The sequence below is a fragment of the Chionomys nivalis genome, chromosome 4, assembly GCF_950005125.1.
Source record: "Chionomys nivalis chromosome 4, mChiNiv1.1, whole genome shotgun sequence".
Taxonomy (NCBI): domain Eukaryota; kingdom Metazoa; phylum Chordata; class Mammalia; order Rodentia; family Cricetidae; genus Chionomys; species Chionomys nivalis.
Window position 1 is genome coordinate 100,802,230 of NC_080089.1, and position 11,713 is coordinate 100,813,942.

Consider the following 11,713-nt stretch of genomic DNA (forward strand, 5'->3'; position numbering starts at 1 on the left):
CTCAGTCATGTGATGAGATCTAACTCCCTCTGCTCCGCTGTGCATGCTACTAAGGACATTAGTCACCTGGTAGCCTCTTATAATCAGACTGCTTGTCACGGTGTGGCACTGTGTTGTTAGCGTGCGCTTATTTTACTTCACAATGGACCCAACACCAAGGAGTAGAGATGCTGGCAACGTGGACATACATGTGAGTTCCCTCCAGTGAAAGGGTAATGTTCTCAATAAGGAAAGGAAGTGTGCACATTAAGGATGCTAATGTCCATGATGAAAAGAATACTTCCTCCCATGGACTGTGAAGGAAAAATCATGAGTTTTGCAGTTATATCAATTTCAAAAGCCGCAGCCACATTGATACGTGATTAGCTGAGGTGAAAAAGGTAGTGTGTGTGTGTGTGTGTGTGTGTGTGTGTGTGTGTGTGTGAAACACAGCAAACAGTTCAGCACTACCAGCAGGTTTACAATTCACTGGGTATCTGGGAACCTATTTCCAATAGATGAAGGACTTACTGTGTATCGCCTAGAATTTCTAAGTTCAAAAGAACCGGGTTCTATTGACTTCATCAGCACTCACAATTTTTACTTAACCACTTGTGAACTATTGAGAAAAAAAAAAGGAAAGAAAGAAAATTCATGAATAAACTTAATGTCCCGTCATTATATCTTCTCTATTTTTAATAAGCTCTAAGGAGTTTAAATATAATTGTTAATGGACAAAAACACTTAAGCAGCCATTATTCTTTATTATTCATGAAGAAAACTGCAGACCTCCGGGTACAGAGAAGCATCAAGCAGGTAATGTCAGTAAGAGTCTCTTTTCACAGGCACAGCTTAAAAAGATGATAAATGGTAGAATGGGATCCTGTCCTGTCAGCCTTCGCCCACTAGGTGGGTCACTTGCTAAAACTATCAATGAAGGCCAGGCAGTGGTGGCACACGCTTTTAATCTCAGCACTCAGGAGGCAGAGGCAGGAGGATCTCTGTGAGTTTGAGGCCAGCCTGGTCTACAGAACGAGTTCCAGGACAGCCAGAGCTACCTAGGGAAACATCATCTTAAAAAATCAAAACCAACAAAAAACAAAACAAGACAAAAACTATCAGCTAAATTCATTCCTGCAAGAACGTTCCATTTCAAATGCCAAGATTTACACTTGCTTTTGATGAGGGAAAAGCATATTTGCATGCCACCCTTTAACTAAACTGTGCTCCACTAGCTGGCAGGTCGGCTTCAAAGGTTTCCACTCTATAATTTGGTAGATCACTACTGTAACTTCTTTGTAACATCTCAGGTTATTCTTTTGATAGAAATGTAATAAAGGTTAAAATGTCAAATTAAAATTCAGGTTTTGGCAGGCATGGCAGTATATGTTTATAATCCTGAAACTTGGGAGGCTGAGGTAGGAGAATGCATTTGAATAAGTAAAAAGACGAATATCAAGACTGCCTCAAAACAATACAAAATAAAAAGGGTTGGGGCTGGCCTCGGGGATAGCACATACGGTCAACTATCACAGTGTTTGGCACGAGTCACTCTTTTCAATGAATTTCATATTTGTGCTTTCGAATAACAGTCTTGCATTTTCATATATTACTGGTAGTAATGCTGGTACCCATTTACAATCATTTATGAATAAAATCATAGTGGTCTTGAGGAGATACATGGCTTTGATTTGACACACAGAAGGATGAAAAGGAGGGGAGGGAGAGGGAGGAGAGGGAGAAGAGGGAGGGGAGGGAGAGGGAGGAGAGGGAGGGGAGGGGAAAAATATGAGTGAGCAGAGCCCTATACCAAGCTGACACTGAAGCGAGCAGCACAGACATAGCCTGGAGCAGACGACAACCAGGCTGTAAGTGAAAAAGGCTGCGCGCACAGTAAACTAAGCACACATGCCTGGCTTGCATTAAATAAATTCAAAGGACTTGGTAGCTAAGGATGAACAAAAACACTAAAAAATAATAAAAAAAATGAACATAGGAATTGGAGTAAGCAGGTTTTTCATCTGTTAAAAGCATACATTTTCAGCCGGGCGGTGGTGGCGGCACGCCTTTAATCCCAGCACTTCGGAGGCAGAGGAAGATGGACCTCTGAGAGTTCAAGGCCAGTTTGGTCTACAGAGCTACAGAGCTGAGTTCCAAGTCAGCTAGGGCAGTTACACAGAGAAACCCTATCTCGAAACAAAACAACAACAAAAGTGTACATTTTACACAACTATCTGAAAGTAATTCTTTTTAAAAAATATTTATTTATTTATTATATATACAATATTCTGTCTGTGTGTATGCTTGCAGGCCAGAAGAGGGCAGCAGACCCCATTATAGATGTTGTGAGCCACCACGTGGTTGCTGGGAATTGAATTCAGGACCTTTGGAAGAGCAGGCAATGCTCTTAACCTCTGAGCCATCTCTCCAGCCCCTGAAAGTAATTCTTATATAAATATGACAATTTGGAATATTGGGAAGAGACTAATTTTCTCATTTTGAGACTATGAAATCTAAGTATAGAATTTTCTCTCAGGTAATGAATTAAAAGCATGACTTTGCTCTGAAATGCATAAAAAATTAAGATGGACTGACATATGGATAAAGATAGACAGAACTGTGATAAAGCAATGACAAAGGTTAAGATGCTGGAGGAAGGCATGCCAGAGTCTGATACAGAGTTCTTCCAACTTGGCCCACAGTGGCATGTTTACGGGACAATGCTGAGGAAAACTTTCAAGCAAGCCTTACTTTCCCGAAGAAGCTTTCCCACACTGGAGTCGCTGTTCACTGTTCCCTGTGAAAGCCATCTAACAGCGCAGACATGGGACTTATCTCATGGGAACCACCACCCAGGCAGCGATTAACTAAAGGAGAATCCTTTTCACTGGTTCTTAAAAATCTAGTGTTCACAATCAGATTTGAAATCTATTTAAATTATACTACTAGCCTAGTACTGTTTCAAACAAAGGGTTAAAAATGGCTAGCAGAATATTAATTTTTACCCAGATTAAAAAGCTACACCTAAACTGTTTTGGATAAAATGTGCTGTGTCTGGATAAACCTGTCACCTGAACTTTAACCCTGTTTTCTTTCTGTTTTTAGTCAGGGTGTCATTAAGTTACCTAGGCTGCCTTCAAACTCTTACAATCAGGTGATCCTCCAGCCTCAGTAACCCACAATAACTGGGACATAAAGTACTGCACCCAGGTCATTTTTTAAAAAAAAAAAAATTCTTTTTAATGTATGACTAAGTTTAAGTTAAAGTATTTTCTTTGGAAAGAACAAATGAATACTGTGTGTGTAATACCCTACAATAACCTTAAAATAGCAAGAAACAGATCACTATGGTTTCAGCACACCCCATTTAATGCCCCTTAACTTGAAGAGCTTGACCCCTAGAGAAAAATGCTGTCACAAAACAGGGAAGCAAACAGTAACATCTATGTTTGAATGACGATCATATACCCCAATAACTGTCCAGAAGTTACAGTGTGCTATTGTATTATTTGCCACGCCAGTATTAATAATCTCAGTTCTGCTTCATTCTTTGTTAAAATGTCAAAACAATTAGAAATTTCTTCATGAAATGGGGGTGGTAATTAAAAGGCAACTCCTAAATCTGAAGGTACTCTTAGTATGGTCTCAATGGAGGAGGACTGGGCATATGTACCACAGCAGCTGTGTGCCCAGGTGTGCAGACCAAAGCCAAGGCCAATCTCCAGAGTTGTTCATCAGGACCTTCTTTTTGTTTGTTTGTAGACAAGGTCTGTCAGTGGCCTGGAACCTACAGCTTACTCTAAGGTGGTCTGTGAGTGAGCCCAGGGGATCCACTGGTTCCACCTTCCCAGTACTGAGATTACAGATGCTATCATGCCTGGCTTTTTGAAATGGGTTCTGGGTATTGAACTTGGGATCTTATGCTGTGCTGAGATACCTTCCAACCTCATCACAGCAGTTAATTTTATTGTCCTTCCTACTTCAATATAAATCAAATGCTGAACTGAGAGAGATCTATTTTAATTATGCATATGTTGATTCCAACTGAGGCATCTATCCTATTTTAATCATACATATGTTGATTCCATATGAGAGAACAGTTTTCATTTCTAGATAGATTTATCTATTATTTAAAAATTTAAATTTTTCATAGAAAATATATTGTGACTTTGCCCTTTCCAAAACTGAAAAAACATATCATCTATTCCATCTGAAAGAATATTCATCGTTCCAGAAATGTGCTCAATTCTTTTAAAATCTGTGCTGCTGATCATTTATTTATATATTCTAATTCCTACATATTTTTCAGACTTTCTATTCCTCATTTCTATTTCATTGTATCTCAAAGCAGAATCTTGCTTTTGCAAGAACAACACACTCTGGATGATCAAGCTCTTCTTCAGTTCAGGTAGCAGACACTTCAAAGTTAAGCTCTACCATGGTAAGGAGGCCCTAGTTGGCAACAGAGATCTTTGATGGCTATGTTTTAACTTGCTTTCCCTTTAACCCTGCAGCAAGCATAGTCTGAGTTATGTTTTATAGTCAGTACCCCATACCTAAGAAATAATATTAAAATATAGGCAGTTTATGTGGCAAAAATTTCTCTTTCACCCAATACTAACTACCAGGAACAGCTTCTACCTTCCCACAGGGTTATAACCCACAGAATTACCTTTAAAGAAGAATATTCTAGTTTTAAAAATTAAGCAAGTGATTTAAAGGTTCGGGGGAAATGTAGCTAATCTGCTCTAAGATTTGATAAATACTCAAAATACATTCTGAATTGTGACTACAAGTTTGAGGGTAAGGGGAATCTACAGGAAAAATACCAAAGGAACACAAATCAGAAACGCCTGTAAAAGTCCAACTTTCAGTAAAGTTGGTATAGAATTTTGGATCTATGAGAGAAATCCTGGTCCATGCAAACCCTAGTTGTTCTTTAAGTTCGATAACTATGGTTAAAGGCAGAGCACGAGAGTAATTACTACAGACTGCTTTAGGAGTTTTGTTTCCTATCTGTTAGTCAAATACAAACCAGTGCTCAGGATGTGGACGAGATACATAAGCTGCTCAGGTGGTGTAGTCTACCAAAGGAAACATGGCAAAACCCATTGCTTTTGACCCTGTTTCAGAAATCATATTTCTTCAGTCCAAAGGGTCAGTATGTGGGTTGTTGAATAAAGTTAAGAGCACACGGATATAATTGTGCATAAGTATGCCAAACTGGATGCACCTTTTCACAAGTAATTGTGTCTTAAGTCACTGAAAATGACAATAACCATTCCCTGGCTTCAGCTAGTTGCTAAAAGGATATTCCCTAAATCAGTGACTCTCTGGGGGAAGTTCCCATGACTATGAATCAGTGTCTGTAACAAGAGGGGGATTATGAACTGGCATGCACTCAGCAAAAGTACACTGCTCCAGAAGGAAAACATGTTTAAAATACTGAATTAAATTTTAAACTAGAGGCTGGAGAAATGGCTCAGCGGTAAGAGCATGAACTGATTGTCCAGAAGACCTTACTGAGTTCAGCTTCACACACCTACATCAAGGGCCTCACAACAGCCTGAAACCCCAAATCCAGGGCATCTAATGCTCTCTCTGGCCTCCAGGGACACTTCCAGTTAAGCACACAGAAACAGACACAGACACAAACAGACCAGAAAACCTGTCCTCAATGTCCAAGTGCTCATTTGCATAGAGGAAAACCTATTTATAATGAACTAGCCCCACAATCTAATTCAATTTCAATGTAAAACACAAAATATATTCTATTGGGCTTAATGTACACCAATTTCCAGCACAACAGCTACTATAAATTGAGAGACTATATTTACCTTGTTCAGTTCAGAAAACAAAGCTAACAGCAATTCCACTTGCAGTATTTGATCTTGAGTCAACAAGATGACAAACGTGTACCCATCCATGTTTCTGTCACAAACTGATTCTATGCAAAGGTGCACATCTCTGACAATTTCATTGTTTACTGTGGTGTGTGTGGTCATACTTATTTGTATATTGAAATGCATATGGTCAGTTCTGCTACAATGTCATTTTGATAACGTATTTATCCCAACATAGCTGGTACACTGGGCTGGGGCTACAGTTCAGGGACATGGTATCTGCCTAGAATCTACTCAACACGCAGAGGAGTATGATTCCAATTTCACATCTGCTGCTTTCAAAAGCCACCGGGAAACATAAGATGAATGCAGAAAACATTTCAGCTCAGCAGAGCCACTGAGAAATTCTCAAAACATGCACATGCACACCACAGATCAATGAACGACAGTTCATGTGAACACCATACAACTTCACATTCCATTTCATTTCCTCCTTTCAAAACGTACAGTAACTCAATACCCCTCGCAATGCTCACTTCTATAGGCAGTTAACCAAGTGCCAGATACATGCCAACAGCGCTGCTTCCAAGCTCCCATTGTTTTACATGTGTTACTTAAAGCTTCCCGTTTCTGTGATCCTAACATATGTTTCAGATAAATCCTGTTTTTATTCAATTTTACATAACAAAGTGATTTTTAGGAAAGCACATGGCCTTGTTATAGCAGAACTGACTATATTTTATCATAAATGCTTTTCAACTTTATATGCTACCAGACAGGTGTGGTTATTTTCTTAAATGTACAGCACATTTTTATCATTTGTTGGCCAAATCTATATCTTTTCTTTTATGGGTATTTTTTGGTATACTATCTAAAAACTAACATTCCAACAAATGTCTTCCTGTCTTCTAGAACTTTTCTAGTTTTATGTTGTACAATTAGGACTATGTTCTTGGAAATTTTGCCTGTAATAATAAATTAATACAATATGCCATAAAGCCAATTCTGTCTATTAATGTAGTTGATGGAGCTATCTTTTGGTTTCACGGAATATCTTTCTCCATCCTTTTATTTTTAACCTATCTTTCACAGAGGGAATCTTGCAGACTATACACCTATTGTGGTGTGTGAGTGTATACACATGTACACTTGCACATAGCAAATATATATAGTCTATATATGTATATGCAAGCATGTGTTTGTATATATATATGTGTGTGTTTATATTATATATATATTTAAAATACACACTAGAACTCTAATAGAACTTTGACCATTCTACCTTGAAAGAAAATATTTCAGAGCATTTTCTGTATCTCCTCATCCTTTGTATTATTGTCTAACCTTCTAATTTTACATGATACAAATGAAATACACTCCTAATTTCCCTTAAAAAATCTTACTGAACTTAAAAACTAATTTTTCCTTCTCTCTCTCTCTAGACTTAAGTTTTACCTATTAATGTGGAAAAAAAAAACCTGTTTCTATTTCCAGACTCTTTGGGAGTGGGGGAGGGTGTTGAGACAGGGTTTCTCTGTGAGCCTTGGCTGTCCTGGAATTTGCTCTGTAGACCAGGCTGGTCTTGAACTCACAGACAGACACCTGCCTCTGCCTCCTGAGTGCTGGGATTAAAGGTGCGTGCCACCACCGCCTGGCTATCCAAACATTTTAGCATTTATTATTTCTAAATGTATGTGCATGTGTGTGTCTATCTGCAAGCAGATGTAGTCCTTGCTGAGCCCAGAGGAGGGATTTGGATCCTCTGGAGCTGGAGTTACAGGCGGTTGTGAGTAATTTCACATGAGTACTGGAAAACAAACTCAGGTCTCCAAATAGAGCAACAAGTTCTATTATCCACTGAGCCATCTCAGCAGCCCCTATTTGCAAATCTTTGGATGTATTTTCAATGTTTTAGTGACATAGAACAGATATTTTGTGCTGCCATGCTTGGAGTTTGCTGTTTTTCTCAGTAGTGTCAAACAGGGAAGCCCAAAGGCATTCCCCATCTCTTTACTATGTTGTTCATTTCCAGGACTTCTGTTCAAGTCCTTCAGTTCCTGTGGTTTTGAAATTACTCAGATCATCCAGCATCTGACCGTGTTTTCTGCCTCAACCATTAATGGTCACTTGAAACTCCCTGCTGGATAGCACTATCTACCTACATCAATCTGAGTGTAGCTATGACAATTGCTCTCTTAGGAATTTCTTCCTCCCCGCCCCCTCCTTAGCTTTTCATACGCTTCTTGTTTCACTGGAAGCTGGACACATAAGAGTGGTAGAAACTAAGGTGGATAATTTTGTTATCAGAAATGAGTATCCCCTTCTTTGCCAGGCCGTGAGTGCAAAGGGTACATTAACCTAGTTAGGAGTTGAGCTGGGTTTAAGCCCTTGTGACACCAGGGCACCACAGACTTCATTCTTTTGCAGAATAATGTGTGTCTGTGGTGGGAGGTGATTTAACCAGAGAAATCGGTCTGACCTTTGCGTTGTGTTTCATGTAACCTTGTGCTTTTCCCTGCAGCACTCTGTGATCAGGGTGACAGATTCAGACAGTTTACTGGTAGGAGATGGAGATGTAGTCTCTGTCCTGATTAAGTATCAGTCTGAATCCTATATTACGTCACAGGGTCAGGAATATGGCCTTCTTGAGCCTCCTGACTTACCCTCCCCTAGATATTCTTACTTTCTCCATATTCGCCCAAGTGTGCGCTCTCTGTCTCTCTGCCTCTCATGTGTGTGTGTGTGTGTGTGTTTGTAATATCATCCCCACACATATATTAAACCTTGTTGTTTCAAAGAGAGAACAATTTGGAGCAATTTCTTGACCTTTTAAAAGCTCTGCTGCTGTTCCCCTCCACTGGGTCTGAATAACAGACTCCAGTTTTCTAGGAGTACATTCAGTGGATTTTGTGTATAATAAACAGCTTCTAAGTTGGCACATTCGCTTTCATCCATTTTTCAACCCTTCTGGCTGAACTCTTAACCACTGTCCGAAGGTCCTTCCCTAGCTTTCACCCTCCCTCTCCAACCCCTCCTTAAAGTCTGAGCTAATGGTTCACTATCTCCTCAGTTCTCTAAGCAGTCTGAAGTAATCAACTTTAAGTTAGTCTAGTTTTTTTCCCATTGCTGTAAAGATGTAAGCAAAGCTTTTAGTAGCAGAATCAAAGCTAAATGATATAAATGATTCCAGGATAGCAAAAGGCACATTAACAATTATTTTATATAAAAAGGAAGGTTTTAATGAAGGTGAAAAACACTAAAAAGTATCTCAAAACAACTGCACACCATGAAGATGGCTCAGGAGGTAAAGAGGCCTTCTGACAAGTCTAACAACCTGAGTTCAATCTTTCTGTCTCATATGATGAAGGAGCCAACCATCACAGCTAATTCTCTGAGCCTGAGTTCAATCCCCAGACTGTACACAATGAAGAACAGAAGCACGCATGCAAGTTGCCTTCTGACCTCTGTGTGTGCATCATGGCACACAAACACACAAGTAAACAGAAACAATATTCTAAGTACAGAAAGAACGCCCTGGTATGCAGAAACTAAAAGAAAGCATAACCGACTAAGAACAGTACCTTAACCACTGCCCGATACTGGACAAGGAGCAAAGCCTTAGCAGCAAATAAGACTGGGCTGCCGATTAGCTGTAAAACTTGTTCACACCTTGCTGGCTTTCAGTCCCTCAGAGAAGCAGGGGCGAAGCCTATACATCAAAAACCTCACATTCACCTGTGTAAATACAACTGCCCGAAGAACAGGGCCAACTTAGGTATAAGATGCCTTTTATTTCAATTCCAATTTACTAGGAACCAGATTCCACTATGAACCTTCCTCTGAAGTTTAAGAGCAGATTATTACTGTCCACCTGGGCAACCATCGTCTGTTTATCCGTAATAGAGATAAACTCTTGCAAATAAATCATGCAGTCCACCACTGTATAACGTTTTTTACCCATGGTATTCATATTTGAGTAAATATGAATAAAAGTATTTTTTACCTTAACAACTTGATTTGTTTGCAACTAGGATTGCTAGTATGTTTTAGACTATTACTGGCACATAAGAAAAAAAATATGCATAGCTTCTCAAGGAAATACAAATGTATTGGCCCAGGAGCCTAGCTTTAAGGTCTTTACAGCCCCATTTCTTAACTCTGACTCCTCTTTTCCTCCTTAGTTGTACTTCCTGTTTTAAAACAAGTAAACGTGGTGTTTTCTCAACTAGGACTTCTGGTCCCTGGATGCTAAGTGATATTAACAGCCCAAGCCACCATTTGCGATACTGCGGCTTATACATTGCTTTACACTGTACTTGAAAATTAAAAGGGTTTTATGCTGGAAACTAAACAAAGTTAAACAGTGAAGAACTAGAAACAAACAAATAAAAGACTAAACGGTGTAGAATAAAAGGGAAAAGAAGATCCGAGAAGTAAGGATCAGTCCTTTGGGAGTTCGTCTCTATGAAGGGGGCGACTTTTATTTACATCAGTCCTCTCCACCAAGTGATCAAGGAAACGATTTCCAAGACAAGAGCGGTTAATTTAGCATCCTACAACCCGGAGCTTTGTGGGAAAAAGCACGCAGGTGCAGTCTCAACAGCCACTTCACTGAGCGTCCACGCTCTGCTTCACCTTCCCCAAAGGCCGCGTTCAGAGGTGAAACCACAGCAACCCAGCAACAGACCAGGTTACCTTGCACGAAGGAAAAGCCTTGGGGGAAAAGTTGATGTTTCATAAAAGGCCTGGAGAAGAGAGGAGCAGCTGTTCCTCCTTTCCCATCAAATCGAAACAGAGCCGAGGGAAAAAAAGAAAAAAAGTAAAGCGAGTCTACGCGGGACCCCAGAGGAAGGAAAGAGGATCGCTGACCCAAGGAAACCGGAGGCGCCGGCATCCAGGAGGGAATCCCGAGGGCGGAGCCCGTAGGGGAAGGAGGTGTGGAGTCGGAGTCAGGGCGAGTTACCAAGAGAAGAAGGGAACAAGGACAGTGATGGGAGACGAGAAGACTACCAGGCAGAAGAGGGGTGGGGCTGCCAGGGCAGTGTCCGGGGCAAATGTCACTCAGAGCCGGGGGGAGGGAAGGGTCCGGGCGCAGGCACCCCAGCGAGTGGAGGAACAGCCGCTGGCATTAACAGCTCCCGGCCGCAGCAGCTTAACAGCGCCCGCCCAGGGGTCCCTGCCCGGAGCCCCGGAGCCCCGCGAGTGGGAAGCGGTACCGCAGAACCCTCGAGCCGGAGGCGGCTTTACCTTCGCCGGAGGCTGGAGGCGCTCCAGCCCGAGCTCCGCCCGCCGCCGGCTCCACGTCCCGAGCGGGATGAGGCGCGGCCGGCCCCGTTCCCTCTCGCTTTCCTTTTCCCCGCCGGGGCCTGTCGCCGCGGGTTCCTGCGCCGCGGCCCCCACCCCTCCGCTCCTCCCTCCGCCTCTCAGAGGCTCGCTCTGGACGCCGCCATCTTCGCCCAGGCTTGCGAGCGCTGAACACCAACGCGCCTGCGTGGCCTCCGCCCCGGCCGTCACGAGACCCAGTCAGCTGACCTCAGCGCTTCCGCCTTGCGCCCCGCCCCTGGGCGGACACTGCCCCACCTTCTGCGACCCATTCGCCGCCTTCCGGGAAACGCCGCGTGCGCTCCGCCCGCCGTTCCGCCTCTCGGGAACTACGCGTGCGTAGAGCATAAGGCTGGGCCCAGAGATCTCTAGGCCCAGGGGGTAGCGAGAAGCCACGCCCCTTGGCGTATTGCGGGAGGCCACGCCCCCTGAAGCGGGCGTGGGCAGGTGAAGCCACGCCCCTCGGCCTGGGTTCAGCAGGCGCCGGCTAACGTAAGTCTGAATGGGGACATTCCTGCTGCCTGGTTCTAGGCTTCAGTGTCCTGGCGCATCAATGAAGCCGTTGGAAG

At 42.3% G+C, this 11,713-nt stretch overlaps 1 protein-coding gene across 2 annotated transcripts in view; it reads right to left on the bottom strand.

Moving 5' to 3' along the window:
• Positions 1-11,281, bottom strand: part of Dnajc13 (DnaJ heat shock protein family (Hsp40) member C13) — a 122,541-nt gene extending 111,260 nt beyond the window's left edge. For both annotated transcript variants that reach the window (XR_009056975.1, XM_057766478.1), the window contains exon 1: positions 11,070-11,281. The gene's annotated coding sequence lies outside the window, so the exon portion shown is untranslated. The remainder of the gene's footprint in view (positions 1-11,069) is intronic.
• Between the last annotated feature and the right edge of the window lie 432 nt (positions 11,282-11,713).